A 17,612-nucleotide genomic window follows, 5' to 3' on the forward strand; every position below is an offset into this window, starting at 1 on the left:
TATTTAATCACTTGTTGTTTGTTAACAGTTCTTAACAGTTTTAGCCTAAATATAAAATGTTTAGCTGGCCCGATTATTTTCTGATAGCATTGGAGACCTATTTTAAAGGTTTTTTATGTCAGTTATTTGTCGGTCAGTCTTTTTACATTGTCTATCTTCTTTCTGTCTTTCACTAAGTATTATTATGAGTCTTTAACACATAATTGAATTGATTATGTTGGTATTCATGTAAGAGTTATGTGTAAACATATTTTAAATATCATTAATATATGCATTCCGTAATTTTTGTATTGATGCTTTTATGGTACACATTGACCTAATAAAGAATTATTGACTTGACAGAAGTGAGCAAAAATATTATTTCAAGGACTTAAAAGATTGGTAATCCAACACCTTGCCACTGTTGAATTTATTATAACTAATATGGAAAATAAGTTATAGTACTGTTTTTCTGTGAGCCAAAATCTAGCCTTGTAGCAGCCTCTACTGATTGGCCAGACTTGACAGTCTGAGCCATTCTGCTTTGATGTCTATGAACCGCAACTCAGCCTGAATTTCAGATTCATCCCACTCAAAGCTCCAGAGCTCATGAGTTTCAGGATTTGGCTGAGGCCATGTGCAAATCTAAGCCGCTGTTGTTGATCCAAATCCTGGCTTGATCAAGTGTGTCGCTTGACGACGAGAGACAAAACTCCCAGAAAACAACTAAGTGCGAAGGTGAAAACTTGACTGGGCCTTGCCACTCAGTGTATCCGACCCACGCTCCATTGCAATCAATCTTACAGTTTCACTTTGTCCCTGTCAGGCACAACCAGATGTCCCAAGTTCACGCTTTTGTTTTTAGGCACTATAAAGCAAATTTTCTTTAAACATTCATATTTCTGGTTCCCTACATTGGATTTTTATTGAGTGTTGTGTCCTACTTATTTAATGTATTGGTGTTTTTTAAAATGCTTTAAACACCAGTTTCCGAAGTTAAGCCTACCTGCCCACAGCTAGCTACCAAGGATTGAGCAAGGGAATAATTTATTGAGTCCCTTGAATGGACCTTATATTGCATTGGTGGCCTTATTGCTAGTGGAAGCTGTATACTTACCCCTACTAATAATCCACCTTCCAAAATGAATCTGGACATGCTGGAGAGCTGGTATAACTCTTAAGGAAACCTGGCTCCTATATCAATCATGTTACTTATTATGTGTCAATGGCTTCTGTGGTGATGTTTTATTGCTAGGCGCTACCTCCCAGCGAGGTCATACTCATACATTATTCACGCTATTTATTTATGTGCCAATGTCTTCTCTTCTGATGTTTCATTGCCAGGTACTAACTCTCATTGAGTTCAGTATTTGTAGTGTTTGATTACTATTATCTGTGCTCAAGGATTTACAATCCATGTATTAGGCTCATCTGGAAGGATCTTGTCTAGGCATTATGTTGGCATTTGAATTCAGGAAGAGCATGTACATGGAGCCTTCTTCATGGCTAGGGTGGGGCTACTCCTACCCATCCGAGATGAGTTGGTGGTCTCTCAGACTGGAATGAAACATCAGCAGATGATTCGGGAAGGGTAACTACCTGCTTCTATTTCCACACAAAGGATGTCACGATCAGCGTTATTCTAGTGTGCACTCTGTGCAGTTCTGTAGTATGAGGTGTGCATTAGATTTTTGTCTGCTCTGCCGTCTTTTAGTTGCTTTCATGAAATGCACATACAGTTGTGCATTCTGAGAAAAAGGCTTTCTAGTCCTTTTTGGATGTATAACCATCTGCCTCATTCTAAGCTTTCCCAGTAGAAATTCACTAATAAAGTCATGGTCCAGTTACATTTTTCCAGGATATTTTACGTCAACCACTGACCAAAACCTGACCAATTAAATCAGTGAAAAGACCACTTGCTGGAAACACCATCCTAATTTTGAAGCAGAATGTTTTTGTTTCATCAGCTTAACACATGGTTTGTAGGCAGTGAGTTTTGAGCTGTGTCCTGCACCCAGAATTTTGGCACTGTGGGTGGGGGACACAGAACCCATTGCTTTAGGGAATGATCAGTTTGATATGGGGGCACAGAGTAGCCAAAAGCCACAGGGCGCCTTAGTCCATTGATAATTTAACAAGGTACCAAAATATATTGTGAACAAATGTACAAAAATGAAACAAAACACTGAAAAAACAGGTTGTATAAGAGAAGTGATGGTTCTTTGATTGAATCACAAACCTCAGTTGAACTGACATTATGGATAAAATCTATGATCTAAAAAAACACTGATACACAACCATACATATCCTCATTGTACTTCTTATGACCACACACATGATCTCAAAGTTGATATCACAAATAATATCAATATTGTCATTGATGACAACACATGTCGTATGACCAGTGCCATAATCGTACCAATCAGGAATCAGCTGAGGGATATACAGGCATTAGGCTCTGGGAAAATAAATGTTTTTTTTCTATTTCTCTGTAAAAGACAGCTTTATTCCTCAGCATATGATTACACACTGTACGCATTACATCATAACATTCTTAACCACACCTTAACACCTCTCAGCAGACTACGTAATTCCTGTTTAGAGTCTCCCCAGAACCATGAGGGTTCTCGTGTGCACAATATCAAAGACACTACATAGGCCATTCCCACTCAGCTTTTTTGATGTCACCTATATATCCCTCGTTTTTTTCAGTTGACTGGGAAGGCTTGCACATTCTAACCCATAAAATGAGGTATAGTCAAATGTTATGTTATGTTATTTTAAAAGGAATTTATATAGCGCACGTACACCGGGTTGGTTTCATGGCGCTACCCTGATGGATACCTGTGCCCATAAGCCTGTCGAAACAGTCAGGTCTTAAGAAGTTTTCTGAAACCTAAAAGGTCGGTGCAAATGCGGATTTCAGGAGGCAGAGAATTCCAGAGTTTGGGGGCCAGAATGGCAAACCTCGCACCGCCTACACGCTTCAATTTAAATGAGGGAGTGGACAGAAATTGCTTATGGGCCGATTGCAGGTTGCATCTGGGTTCATGTCTTATAATCAAGCTGTTCAAAAATTTGGAACTTCTTCATTAAGGAATTTGAAAATGAGGCAACAAAACTTGAAGGCGCAGCACTGACAATCGGGAGCCAGTGTAGTTTCCTCAGGAGTGGAGTGACATGGCATTTTCTGGGTTGATAGGAATTCAGGCATGCGGCTTGGTTCTGTACCAGCTGTAGGTGTTTTATTAGGTAAAAAGGGATGCTAAAATACAATGATTTGGCATAGTCGGTATGGGACATGACCATGGCATATGTCACCTGAATCAGAGTTTCCCGGGTAAGTAGTCTTTGGATCTTTTCTATTTTCCTCAGCTGGAAAAACCCAGGTGGAGATTACTGACCCGATTCGGGACTTCATAGTGAGATCCTCGTTAATTGTTAACCCAAGGTTCTTGGCCGAACTAGAAGGGGATGGAGATTGATCCAATTCATTGGGCCAAAAGTGGGGGCCCCAGGGATTGTTATGAATGCCTCCTGTTAAAACCAGCTCAGTCTTCTCCGGGTTAAGTTATAGATGGTTGCTGTTAATCGATTCACTAATGAACAGCATGGTGGACAGAAAAGCATGGACCGAGTCAGGAGAGTTGCTGATGGGAAATATAAGTTGGAAATCATCAACGTAGTTAAACATGCAAACTAGACTGAATGAGGGGAAGGAGGTAAAGATTAAACAGCAGGGGGCAAAGTGAGAAGCCTTGTGGGACTCTGCATGAAATTCTAATCTTGGGAGCAGTAAACTCAGCGGTGCAAACCGCTTGAGAACAGTTTTCCAGGAAGGAGCTAATCCAGCCCCATGCGGGTTCCTGAATCCCAGCATCTCTCACACGGTCGACCAATAGACCATGGTCGATCATGTCAAAGGCAGCAGAGAGATCAAGCAGGACAAGAGCATTTGGGGAGCCCTTGTTGGCATCACTACGAAGTGTGTCCAACACTGTCAATATCACTGCCTCAGTCGAATGTGCTGGGAGAAAGCCAGCCAGGTGAGGATCGAGATATTCAGATTCTTCTAGAAACCCGGAAAGGCATCTGGTTACATAGGCTTCTAAAACCTTAGCTAGGTATGGGAGGAGGGAACTAGGGTAATAATTCATCAGGATCTGGGGGTTTGAGCCAGGTTTCTTCAAGAGAGGGACAACAGTTGCCTCCTTGAAAGTTGAAGGGGACGATGCCCTGGGACAGTTATTCATTCAGAAGGTTTAGAACCAGGCTAGGAAAAGCAGTCAAAATCTCTTTTAAAATGGTAGGGGGGCAGCAGTCCCTAGGGGAGCCAGATTTGATTTTGGATAGGAGATTGGCAAGAGTCTGATTGCTAATAATAGGAAATTGCTTGAAGATACAGGGGGTTTTAATTGTACTGTACTTGCTTCCGTAGTGAGACAGGCAGGGATACTGGCCTTAATTTTTATAATCTTGTCTATAAAAAAGAGTGCAGAGAGTTGCAGAATGTTTAAGAAGGAGTAGGTTTAATTGAAATTCTTTCGGGATTAGACAGTTCATTCACAATAGAAAAGATTTCCTTGGGTCTGTTGGTTGCAGTCAGAATTTTGGAGGAAACATAAGCTGTAAATAAAATCATTGGTAGATCATGTTGCTTTCAAAATTTTCAGATTATAAAAAACTTGAATGGATTTTAAATTGAGATGCAAAAGGTATGAAAAAAAAATACAATGAAGTAAAAAACATACTTCACAGACAACATAGGCAAATACACAAAATATGTATACAATGAACAAAGGGCCCTAGAAAGTAAAGCAAAAAGAAAAACCAAATAGGAGAAGAAAGGATGAAGGGACTAGTCTATGCATACCTATTAAATAACAGTCAGCATGATGGTAATAGGCTTAACTTCTGCAAGCGTATTAAAAGTGAGATCTGAGGGACTCTTGTAAGAATAGGATGGCTACAGGAACCAATTGGAGGACACATTGATTGTTAGGGCAAAAGTGTGTATAGAGTAGGTAAAGAAATGTTTATTGCAATGCCTAAATGCAGTGCAAACAGAATTCATAGGGCAAGCTAGAACGCTGTGACCAGTGATCCAGTGGTTTGGGGGTTTTCTTCCTTTGATCTGTATTAGTCAATACCTAAACTAATTTTCTCAGATCAACTTTCCTCCTAAGGTCAACGGACCATTAGTCAAATAGTTGATGGTGATATTAATAATCTTTACTCACCAAACTAATTGATAATAACCATCCGTTTGCAACCAGAAACTGATCCAGTAGTAATTTCACCGTAATTTCTCAATGCAAACCCTCATTTACCTCTATTTTACGCTGTATAGGCGAATGGACCTTTGCCACCATGTATCACCTACAGGAGACTTTACATAAACATGAAGACTAAAAAATACACTTAATATTTAAGCCAATAAAGAGAGTTGTGCGTATTTTAAAGGGTTTTATTTTCTAGTTAAAAGTTCAGTTTCTCTGACTCTTTATTCATTAGTCAAATATCAATCAGGTTACAGAATTTGGAAAACAGGAAAAATAGAATACAGAACATATTATAGGTTGCATAGAAAACACTCCATAATGGAGGAATTGAGGTGTCAAATGTCAGTCAGAATTCTTTAAAGAGTTCAGGAAAAATATTATTCAAGAGTGAATTTTGCAAGGCTAATCAAAATTTAAAAATTGGCAAAAATCTCCCATAAAGGGAAAAAAAGGCATAAGACAAATACATCTTTTCAAAACTAGTTGATTAGTCAAAGCATAAACATAGGGCCCCATTAGGATGAATGCATCAAAAGTGCCCCTTTTAAAAGAGCATTTAATTAGGCATCATTTCATATTTCATGTGCCATGTGTTTTCACTTGCACCAACATCTGTGTGCCATTTTAAATGCAGTCTGTCTGAAACACAAACCAGAGCAATGCTTAATCTTGATGAAATCTAGCTCTATCCCCAGTCAGCCCATGAGGTAAAACTCATTAATTTAGGACCAAGCTGAGTGCCAAGCCGCTCGTCTAAAGCTCCCTGGCATGGATTACAACCCACATACTGCTGGTCTGGGAATATGAGTGCCAAGTACAGGATTTAAGTGCAGGACTATTTAAAGGTTAGGTCCAACATGCAAATCAAACTGACATCATCAAAGCAATTCCCAGTGAACTATTGTGGCATGATTGATGAGTGTAGGTCTGGCCCCTGCATGTCAGTCTCACTGGCCATAGCTAAAGGAGGCCTCTAGGATCATCACACATTCCTACTGAATGCCAAAATCTGCTGCACATGGCTAAATACTGTGTACAGTAGTCTCTGGGGACAGAAATGACTTATCAAGGACATACGTCAAAGACTTTCACCCAGGACCTATTCTGAGTGGGTAAAGATCCTGTGCCATCAGTTCTGGGACACATACTCTAAAAGGACCGGCTTATAATGATTTGGAGTTGGTGCAGGGCATTAATGTAGGCTACAAATACATTTGAACCATTTCAATGGGATATACTGTTCCAATGTAAACTTCCAGGTGATATATTAAGGACGTAGAATATAGTGCATCACAAAGGGCCTCTGATCTAAGAAGCAAATGTCCTCACCTACCTGAATGTGTCATGCTTAATCATCAAGCCTGCTCCTCGCTGGGCTGGCACTGCAGTGTCCAGGCAGCCCTTAGAGCAGACACTTTGCTGGAGCTCTTTAGATTTGTCTGTGAAAAATTGGGAATACTAGTGTATGCCAATATGTGGGTGGGAAGATTGAAGTGAATCTGTGTTAAAATCGACTATAGATACAAAATTCCTTTTGAGTACATCTGTAATCTTGCAAACATTAGAGTTTGTAATGCAGTAGTGGTGTATATCCAGAAGGCGGTTAGAATAAGGAAAAACAATTCATATCTCGAGGTTTTCACATATGAAGAAGATAAGATGCATATTGCTAATTGATATTCTGGATACGAGTCATGTTTTAGATTGTATACTTTGCACATGATACTTTATACATACATAGTGTTTATCGCTTTATTTCTTTATTTAGACAGTTTGTTTGTCATAAAAGAGAAATTACAGACATTTGTTACATCTAAAATATTTAAAACGATTAAAAGGTTAAAACATTTAGACAAATCCATATACATTAGACAGTAGAGAAGTGCAATATACGTAGTCCTTCATACCCCAACAGAGATAAAAGGGGGCAACCCCCTGTGGTCCAGTCAAGTGGTCCAATTCAAATCTCAGAGGGTATTTAACAGTGACCTCCTCATGTTCCACATCGCTGCTAAGTACTTAGTTACAGCAAAGACCACAACCGACGAGAGATCGGACTTAAGAATCCTGTATGCTTGGGCACAGTGGGTTAACCCCAGGTTTTTGCATAACGGGGCAATCCACCTCCTCCTTGAACCAACGTAGGCAGGGCAGAAAAAGACAACATGGACCTCACTTTCTAGGTTGGCGCTGCAACCTGGGCAATTTCCAGGGGATGAAGTGCTCCACTTTGAAGTCAGCCCTCTAATCGGGAGAGAGCTGTGCCGCCATTGTAGGAAAAGCTTCCTCGCCAAGGCTGGGCCCATGTCATCCAAAACTTGCTCATAGAAATAACTGTCCTTTATTGCTAGGAACGTAGCTGTTAATGTTCCAGTTTGGATGTTGGACAGTAGACATGTCCTTTTAGTTTCCCGGTACAGCTGGACCAGCTTCAATCTCGAGATCCCTGCACATGCTTGCTCCGGGTCGGACCACATTGCCTCAAGGCCTAGATTCCCAAGTTCCCCTCTAACATGCTTAAACCAGGGTAATTTAGCAACATTTGTTAATAGCAAAATCTCAGTTAACTCTCCCCTGTATACACTCAACTCCGGAGAGACCCAGAGACGCCTTCAATAAGTTAGTGTTTATCACTACCTTGCTATCGAAACCCAAATGAATTTAACTGTGCTCTCTTTAGATGAAACGTGAAAACATCTTGTTTTAGGATTTTTTAAGGTTGTTTATCCTGCACATGACACTTTATGTATAATGTCTACTAGATCCGCAACTGGAACTTAATGCCCTTTATGGTACTTCCCCTGTGATGAAATGTGAAAATGCTTTGTTTTTAGGATGCTTTTATGTTGTTCTTTTTAACCAAATAAGGCCTGCTTTGACTTTCACTATAGATACTTTGTTGTCTGTTTTAATAAGGGTTGTTGCAGGGATTCTGCTCCTACACAGAACTGTGCACAGAGACTTAGGACCTTAGTGAATTAGGGTGTGCCAAAACTCACCTTAGTACCCAACATCCCCTACCAGACTAGAATCAGTGTCTCATTAGCTCTTAGTCCTATAGCCAGGAAACCAATGATTAGATAACCCAGAACTTGCAACTTAGGTTATCTCACGCAATGTGGGAAACAAGAACACTCTCTTATACCAGTCCAAAACAGGGAGTAAAAAAGAGATACGAGCAAGTTTGAAATATTTATTTCTAACGCCGTGTTCTCATGCGCAGCACCTTAGCTAATACAAGCCGACATATTATTAGAAACAAGATTGTCAGCATAGTTACTATTCCATAAAATACAAAGTGAGAAAGCATGTTATAATGCTAAATGGAAACAGGTTTAAAATATACCTATATTTCACCCTCCCTTGCTAGTAGGTTATATTATAACTACAGAGTGTCTCTTTGGGATTGCATAGGCGGCCCCATGCCTCTGATATTTAGCAGAAATGGATCACATCAAATTCTGCACAAGCTCTCAGCATAGGAATGTTCTCCAAGTGTGTGTGATCATGCCTACGCAGTGCATTATTAAACGCGCCAATGTCAGAGGTGGCCACAGCTGCATATTGGTTATGTCTAGAACGTGCGCTGATCAGTCCGAACAACAACCAGTGTTGAATTAACCTTGCAGGCCTCGGCACTCACTGTTCAGACTAAGCTTACCAAGCAAGGCTACTAATGTAGAGAAACATATTATTATAGTGTGAAGCAAAACGCTCTGCTAAACTCTAAACACTTAATAAAGTGTGTGCCGTGTGCAAAAGGCAGCAGAAAGGAAAAATGGCGTTTAAACTGCTAATAAGCTCATGTCAACTTAACACTGTGTGAATGCAAAGCTCAGCCCCACGACAGGGTAAAGCGTCTATGTCAAAGCTGAAAACAATTTGAGAAACTATGGGACATAACAGCCCTAGTTCCTCAACAAAACCGAATTATGGTGTAGGAAAGAATGTAAAATTAAATTAATTCAAATTAACTCAAGTTCTTGGTCGACATGTTTCATGCCTTTCAAAATGTTCAAGTGCCATTTCATCAAGATCTATATAGATATCTAATCTTCACTTCCTATTGTGTATTTGTGACCCCATCTCTGTGAAAATAAATACCATGAAAATTGGTTAGATGGCAATCTTGCACTCCTAGGTGTTGGTTCTCAGTACAAGTGAGCATCCTATAATAAGATTTGGACCCCGTGGAGATCGTGGATATAACAGTCTCAGAATCTTTCTTGAGAGCGCGATGGTGACCAACTCATCTACCCCTCGTTTGCGACCCCGAAAGTGCAAATACCTTTGAACTGCAGTCAGGAAAATGAAACTGCACATACAACACTGCTCATTAGTAATACATTCAATGCACACACTACTTAGTATCGGCTGCTTAGTAATACTACTGCAAAGCAGTCCAGCATAAATTTAGGGGCCCATTAGGATGGCGGGCGGATTGCCCCGCCAGTCTGGCGGTAGCCACCGCCAGCCTGGTGGGGGCAATCCGCCCGCCATCCGCACCTAAATTCCCCCCGCCATATTAGGATGGCGGGGGGGACCGCTGCGGACGGAAAGACCATCCACCGCTTTTCCGCCCGGTCGCCTTGCCGCAGGGGCGGAAAAGGTTGAATATGGTGGTGGTATCTATTAGACACCGCCAGCCATATTAGCATGGCCCAAAACAGATGCCTTTCCGTGGCGGCGATGCCGCCACAGAAAGGCATGCAGTCTTCACTTCGGGGGCCCCCTGCCGCCCCCCGGAGTGAAGGACAGGTGGGGGGTGCACCCGGGGGGTACCTGTGGTACCCCTCTGCATTTGCATGAACAAAGCGGCAGGCACTGCGCGGTGCCTGCCGCTTTGTTCATGCAAAGGCATATGTGCATATTTAGCATTGTGGCGGACGGTGCTGAGACCACCGCCCACCACAATGCTAAAAAAGCAGTATGCGCCTGCCACAGTGGCAGGCGCATGCTAATCCCCCCCACGGGACCCCTGCCCTTATGGCGGGCAGTCCCAAACACCGATAGGATGGTGGGCGGACTAAGTCCGCCCGCCATCCTAATGACTCCCTTAGTGATGCGCCCAAAAAAAAAAGTTGAATAATTGAAAGATCCTTGTATCTTCTTTATTTTTCTTCCAAAATCTTTATTTCCATATAAATTCGAATGATTACAGACTCTGGCAATGCATTTCATTTGCCAACAAACTTATTTAAGGCGTGTTTTTTCAAGCAGTGTGCTTACTTCCTTAATCCAATGCAGGTGAAGAATATAAGTTTCATGTAGTCACATATCACCATCACTTTCAGTCTATTCCATCTTATTATAATCTTGATCACAATTTATTAAGGTAATTCATCATCCAAATTCACATGTTCCTAGGTAGCTATACCCAATGATTCACAGAATTCGTGTCCCAAGCTGTGTGATAGGCATTCCACGTTCCACAAAAATAAGGAAGATACAAGAAGCTGTGAATGATTGGACTTTTTTACTTTTTAGGTGCGCTGTTTGTAACTTCATGTTTGAAGCAGTCGTCGAAGTGGGCGTGCCTCTACTTTTTTAATTTTATGCAGTCAGTTCACCTACTTTTTATTTTAAAAATGCGACCCAGTATGGCAAAAATATCCAAGTCCTATAGATAAGCCTCAGCGTTCATGGCCGTTATGGGAACACGCAGATAGGTCGAGGACAGTCAGTGTTCACTTCTCCTGCTCTGGTGCTGCCCCACCGGTTTTTCTTTCTCTTCCTCTTCTTTCCTCTCTTTCTGTCTCTGTCTCGCTCCTCCCGACTTGCTGAATCCCGTGACTTCAAGAAAGGGCTCCTACCCTCTCTTTTCCTTTATTTGTTCCCCTGTGAAATGGACCCAAAAATAAAACACTTTTGCTGGAAATTTTATATTTTTCTGTTATTTTTCTATTCCAGAAGTGCAACCTCGGGGACAGAGAGAAAAAAAAGGTTCAAAAGATGGAAAATAAATAAATAACTAAGTAAAGCTAGACAGAGTGGTCGCAGAGTGGCCAGATTCGTTTTATTGACTACTACACTCATTAGTGTCACTTTACAGAGTTTGCCAGTGAAGCGCTACCTTCGTTTTCTGGCCTTTCCTTGAACAGCATTGTTTTCCCCGAGTGAGGAAGTGCACAAATCCCGGAGGTACTGCACTACCTGGTTGATGAGTAGATTGGAAAACGTTTAATGTGATCATTATCAGCTGTAGCCCTTATTTTAGATAGTAAAGTGTGCTCTGCTCAGCTACTCTCTGTTCATGGATGCATTTTTTTTAAACCATACTGCATATGTTTTGTAAGGATATAAGCAATGGACATTGAAACACGTTCCTTCTAGGCCCTGTAGTCATGTCTTTGACTTTTCAGGTAAAAACACTCATTGATTTCTGAATAAGGAGTGGAAAAGCGTTGTGGTAACCATGTTGTTCCTGCTTACATTTCACATGCTTTAGTTAATCTTGCATTCCATTGGAGTGTTTGGTTTTTCCAGGATGCTGTTACTTTTTTTGTAGACAGCATATTACTCTTGTCTAATGCGTAATTTCAATTTAGTCGCATCCAGGTGTTTATAGAGGAGCACAATTGGGTTGTAGCTAAAGGCAGTGCTAGTTTCTCTCAGTGGAGCAGTATGGTGTTCAGTGGGGGAGAGGATGCTGTCCTTCCGCCATCCTAATCGACCCCTTGGTTTGGTGTAAATTCTTTCAGTAGTTTTCGAGTAATTAGCATTTAAAAATGTTCCATCACTGCATGAAAAGGTTCAATTTTAGAGCTATATGTACTTATTATTTGCCAATCCTGTGCAAATTCACAAATCCACAAAGGATTCTCAAATCCAATAATAAAATGGGATACTGTGGGAAAGTATCTTCAGTATTCGCAAATCCAATAAAAAAAGAGATACTGTGGGAAAGTATCTGTTTCTGTAGAGACCCCCATTTTCTGACGCTGCTGGTTTTTTAAGTTTGTACATGGGAGCACTGCCGTATAGACCTCAGTGTGTGTGCTCTGACCCATAAAATAATACAGAATTGTCTAAACCGAATTTGGCATACTTAACTTTCCAATAAGAAAAAGACACTAATGGTATGACCAGTAAAAGATCACTTGTTGGCAGCAGCACATGTTGTGCAATTCACTAGACTGAATAGCAAACATGGCTTCAGGTAAGTCTGACTGCTGCAGCTTTGAATCATGCAGGTGTACCTGTCGAAAAAAACCTTTTGCCTGGAAAGAACCCTACTTGTAAATACTAAACAAGTCACCCTTATGTAGATCTTGCGGCCCATAAGGTAAGGTGTGTAGTATTTAAAAATAGGCACATGCAAGACTGTAGTGTTGACATGCACCTACAGTGACTAGCCCCTAAAGCTATTTTCACTGTAAAGGACTATAGCAGTTCATATTCGAGAAATTCAAGTGTATATATAATAATAATTCTTCTATCTTTAGTTTGGAATAAGTTACAGGGATGATTCAGTCACTATTGTTCAATGTTTATTAAAAGTCAAATTGAATAATGAAGTTGGATTTGTAATGCATATTTAGGAAAGTCACTTTTAAAAGTTGGACTTTGTCTGTCTGAACTTCCAGTAGGCTAATTAGAAGTAACTAGTCTACTAGCTGCTGAGCCCTGTCAGTCCTTTCTCTTAATGAGATGCTAAAAGTGCTGTGAGAGCAGAAACAATGCTTAGGCCTTTTGGGAGGCAGACCTGGATGTTTGGTATGTGAATCCTTCCAGGCCACAACCTGCAGCTGGGGAGGGTTTAGGAACTTATTAACTTGAAAGTGAGAGAGGAAGGACTGTCCATTTATATTTAAGTGTAAAGGGAGACATGAAGAAGAGAAGCCTTTTTTACCCAGGCCATCTGTAGCCAGCTTGTCAGCAGCCTAGTGGGAGGGAGTGCAGGTCCCAGATCCCCAGGCCATCTGTAGCCAGCTTGTCTGCAGCCCAGTGGGAGGGGGTGCGGGTCACACATACAGTTTGATGTTGTTGAGGAAAAGAGTGCTGCACAATCCCCTAAACATACTTTTGGCTGTCACTCCAGAAACCTTCATGGGCAGAAGGGCACAACCATGTTGGACTTGCCTCACAATATCAGTATGAGCATAACATTTTAGTGATATAGGTCTCAACTGAGACCGGAAAGAAAAAAACAAAAGAATAATAAGATAAGTATGATAAATCTGTGCACATATTATTACATGAAAACATGTTTCAAAAATAACAGTAGGAAGAGTGTTCCTTTCAGGTGAGAGAGTATTATAAAAGCATAGACTTCCGTCTGGCAATACTCTAATTTCTAGAAGGAGGGACTAAGAAACCCCTCCTTGGATAACAATAGTTCTTTACCGCATCTTTACAAGGGGAGATGATCGTTGATCCAAGGGGAGACCATCCCATGAGTCAAACAAATGGCCCCAGTAGTAATTTTTTCAGATTATTTGAAATAATATTTGTTGGAGCAGGCCCTCTCTCCAGGGCACTCCACAAAATGTTCCCCTTTTCTCTCTACAATTTACTTAATTCACTTTTTGTTTGCCTTAGGACTTGGTGCACTTTACCATTGCTATCCAGTGTCCAGTTCACCACTGGACATATGGAAGGACTCTCAAAGGATTGCCTGCTGTGAAGCACCATGCACTCTGCCAGACTGCTGCTGTACCTGGAAGGACTGCTTTCTGCCTGGAGTCTTCCTTGGAGCCTCAGAGGCCAGCCCTGCTGTTGAGCCCTACATCTTCACCTGCACCCAGCAAAACCAGAGTGACCCCAAGGGGTAGTTTTCGGGCCTCTTATTCACAGCCAACCGGACAAAAAAGGCTCCCATCTTTGTGAACCCGCACCTGGACCCTGTCTGAGTGAGTCCTGAACCCCCAATATGTGTCCCATCAGTCCTGGACCCTTGGTTGTGGTGCTAAATGTGCCCAGGTGGCCAAATTCCAAAACTAAGGACTTGAAAAAATGTTAGTCAATAACTGCTCTGAGAACCAGGAAGAGAAATTGGACCAATCTGCTTGCCTCTCTGTCCAAGGTACATCGCTGGTCGGATTGACTTTGCGGCTTCTCCCGCTACAGAGTTCTCTGCGGCAGCAAATCCTTTTCAGCAGTCATTTGCCAAAGGGGTATCTGTCTTCGTGAAACTATCTTTGAATACAGGCCTCTGCTTCATTCTGGTGGAGATTTTCAACTTCCATTTCAGTGACTAAGGGGCTGATTACTATGACCCGAATCTGTGTTGGAACCCATGTTTCCGACTGAGTCAGTAACATTTGCAACCGACCGATTACAATACAAGCTAGTCGGTTGGTCATTATGAATCAGTTCCTACCAACATTCAGAAAGTCTGAGTCGGTTGAAGCCAAATCGTAGAGCTCCATGGGCCACATTTCTGATTGACCGATTATGATGGCGGATTCTGACAGCCTTTTTTACTCGGTCTGTCTGACATGAAAAGGCTGATGCAGACTGACTTTAGGGGCACACAGCAGCCCCCACTTCACCCATAGGCCTCCAAATGTGCCCAGTGGGCATACCCAGGGGACCCCTCTTTACAATCATGCACAGTGTGGCAGGCCCTATGGGGTGCCCAACACAGGGTGCAAAGTTTTCCGGAGCAACCCCTTTTTTCAATGGGAGCCTGTGTTGTTGGTCAGAACACAGGCTCTGATTGGAATCAATGGGAGACCGACTGAACGATTCTCTGAGCCATCCTAATCAGTCTGTTGGACTCCCCAAACTCAAGTTGGTCGGAAAGCATTCTGAAACCGAGATGGTCAGAATGCTTTCCGACTGACATCATAATCGGCCCTTAAATCTGAACATACAAATGTTCCATGTAACATTGACCCAAGGCCACCGAACAATGCTCCCTCCTTGGACACCCCCTGAAACTTTGCCCCGCTGAACTTTACATTCTCAGACACTTTTTCTCCAAATTTCTTCTAAGTCAGAAGGGAAGCACTGAGTGGGTCCAATCCACTCATTGTATCCAAACTGCAACCCATCGCTTTTGGCAATGTTTTTAGACTTTGACCCAGTCTCATGCGACTAGATGTCAGTGGTTAGAACATTGATCTTTTTGGTGCTAATTTTTACAAAAAAATCATAACTCACATAATTAGAATGTACTCTATTCGTTTAACTTTTGCTTGTGTTGTGTTTTCACTTAATTAATGTTTCCTTGCTGCATAAATACTTTACACATTGCCAAGCTACCCAGGGTTAAGCACAGGTTAATTTAGTGACCGTTTTGTGGTTCACCCTGCAAGGGATTGTGGCTGTTGCTTGACCAAGGCTCACACCTCAGTCAACCAACAACCCAATTTCTGACATTATTATACAGATGTTATGGTCTAATAACCAGACTGAATAGGCTTGCATTTTAACTACTGATGCTATATTAGATATTACATCATAATTTTTTAACACCCGACAATGATTAATATGTAGTTTCTTACTTAAGTCCAGAATTGCTCTTTTTAGGGCTAATCTCAGCAATTTTCAACTCCTGTTACCTAAATAGTCAAATGAGAAGTCAAAAATTGACAGCACATATTAGAATTACTGTGAAAAAGTACTGTTGAGGCTACAGCCTTCAAGCAAAAAACACAATTGCAGACATACTTCATGTTATAAAGAATAATTGCTTACATAATGTAACAGAAAAGAAAATATCAAACAGTACTAAATAAAATAAAGGCAAATCCTCAAACATAATAATTTAGTAACCAGATCACATTCATAAGTTCAACCACACATAATCAAATACCTACACAACAATGCTGGTTCACTGATAGAATATCGATGTTCATAATATCGAAAGAAATACAGACTACAAAAAAATGAACTCCAAAGGTAAGTACAAAATATTGATTAAAAAATATTGAAGTAAAAAATATAGATGTAAAAAATATAATTTAAAAAATATATATAATAAAACTAGCTTACCCGTCGCGCGTTGCTGCGATCTCCGAAGAAAGGAAATTCAAGGAAACTCGTCATGATAACATTCAATTTACATTGTGTCATTTTTATTGAAACTTATTCATTTTAATATGGAAAACATTTCAAAGTGTCGTTTTAATTCTATTTATTTATTCGAGTGCTTGTGGATACACGATTTTTTGTTTTTCAATCTGGCGCCTACATCAGTATTAGAAAGATTATGAGGGCCCTGGGGGGCCAATATTTTAAAAAATATTATGCCAGAAACCTTTGCGGGAGTGTACTCAACAAATTCCAAAAGTTTTCTGGTGATCGGATGAATGGTGTTTTAATTCTACTTATTTATTCGAGTGCTTGTGGATACACGATTTTTGTTTTTCCTTCTTGTGCGTACATCAGTGTTCGAAAGATTATGAGGGCCCTGGGGGGCCGATATTTAAAAAAAAATTATGACAGAAACCTTTGCGGGAGTGTCCTCAACAACTTCCCAAAGTTTCATGGAGATCGGATGAATGGTGTTTTAATTCTATTTATTTATTGGAGTGCTTGTGGATACACGATTTGTTGTTTTTCCGTATGGTGCGTACGTCAGTATTCAAAAGATTATGAGGGCCCTGGGGGGGCGATATTTAAAAAAGCATTATGGCAGAAACCTTCACAAGAGTGTACTCAACAACTTCCCAAAGTTTCATGGCGATCGGATGAATGGTGGTTTAATTCTATTTATTTATTTGAGTGCTTTTGGATACACAATTTGTTGTTTTTCAGTCTGGTGCGTACATCAGTATTCTAAAGAGTATGAGAGCTCTGGGGGGCCGATATTTAAAACATTTTATGCCAGAAACCTTTGCGGGAGTGTACTCAACAACTTCCCAAAGTTTTACAGCGATCGGATGAATGGTGTAGTAATGCATATGCCAGAAACCTTTGCGGGAGTGTCCTCAACAACTTCCCAAAGTTTCATGGCGATCGGATGAATGGTGTAGTAATGCATATGCCAGAAACCTTCGCTGGAGTGTACTCAACAACTTCCCAAAGTTTCATGGCGATCAGATGAAGGGTGAAGTAATGCATAAAGGACATACAGAGAGACAGACAGACAGACATACATTTGTTTTTTTATATATAGATAATATTTGTAGGTGTTTGTTATATGTAATTAGTATTATAGTATGTGTTCTTTTTATATGTTTAATACTATAATGTTTATATTTTAAATTTTGTTGATTCATTTTTAATATTTTTAAACAATTTTACTATATATTTTTTCTAAGTATTTGAGTGTGAATAGAATTTTTTTTCTCTGCTATCCAACACTTTCTCTACTGTTGCATTCACTGGAGTGGGAATAGTAATTTTGACCTCTGCCCTATCCAACACTTATCCTACAGTTGCACTCATTGGCGTAAGAAT

Source organism: Lissotriton helveticus, chromosome 12 (genome assembly GCF_964261635.1).
Source record: "Lissotriton helveticus chromosome 12, aLisHel1.1, whole genome shotgun sequence".
Lineage (NCBI taxonomy): Eukaryota > Metazoa > Chordata > Amphibia > Caudata > Salamandridae > Lissotriton > Lissotriton helveticus.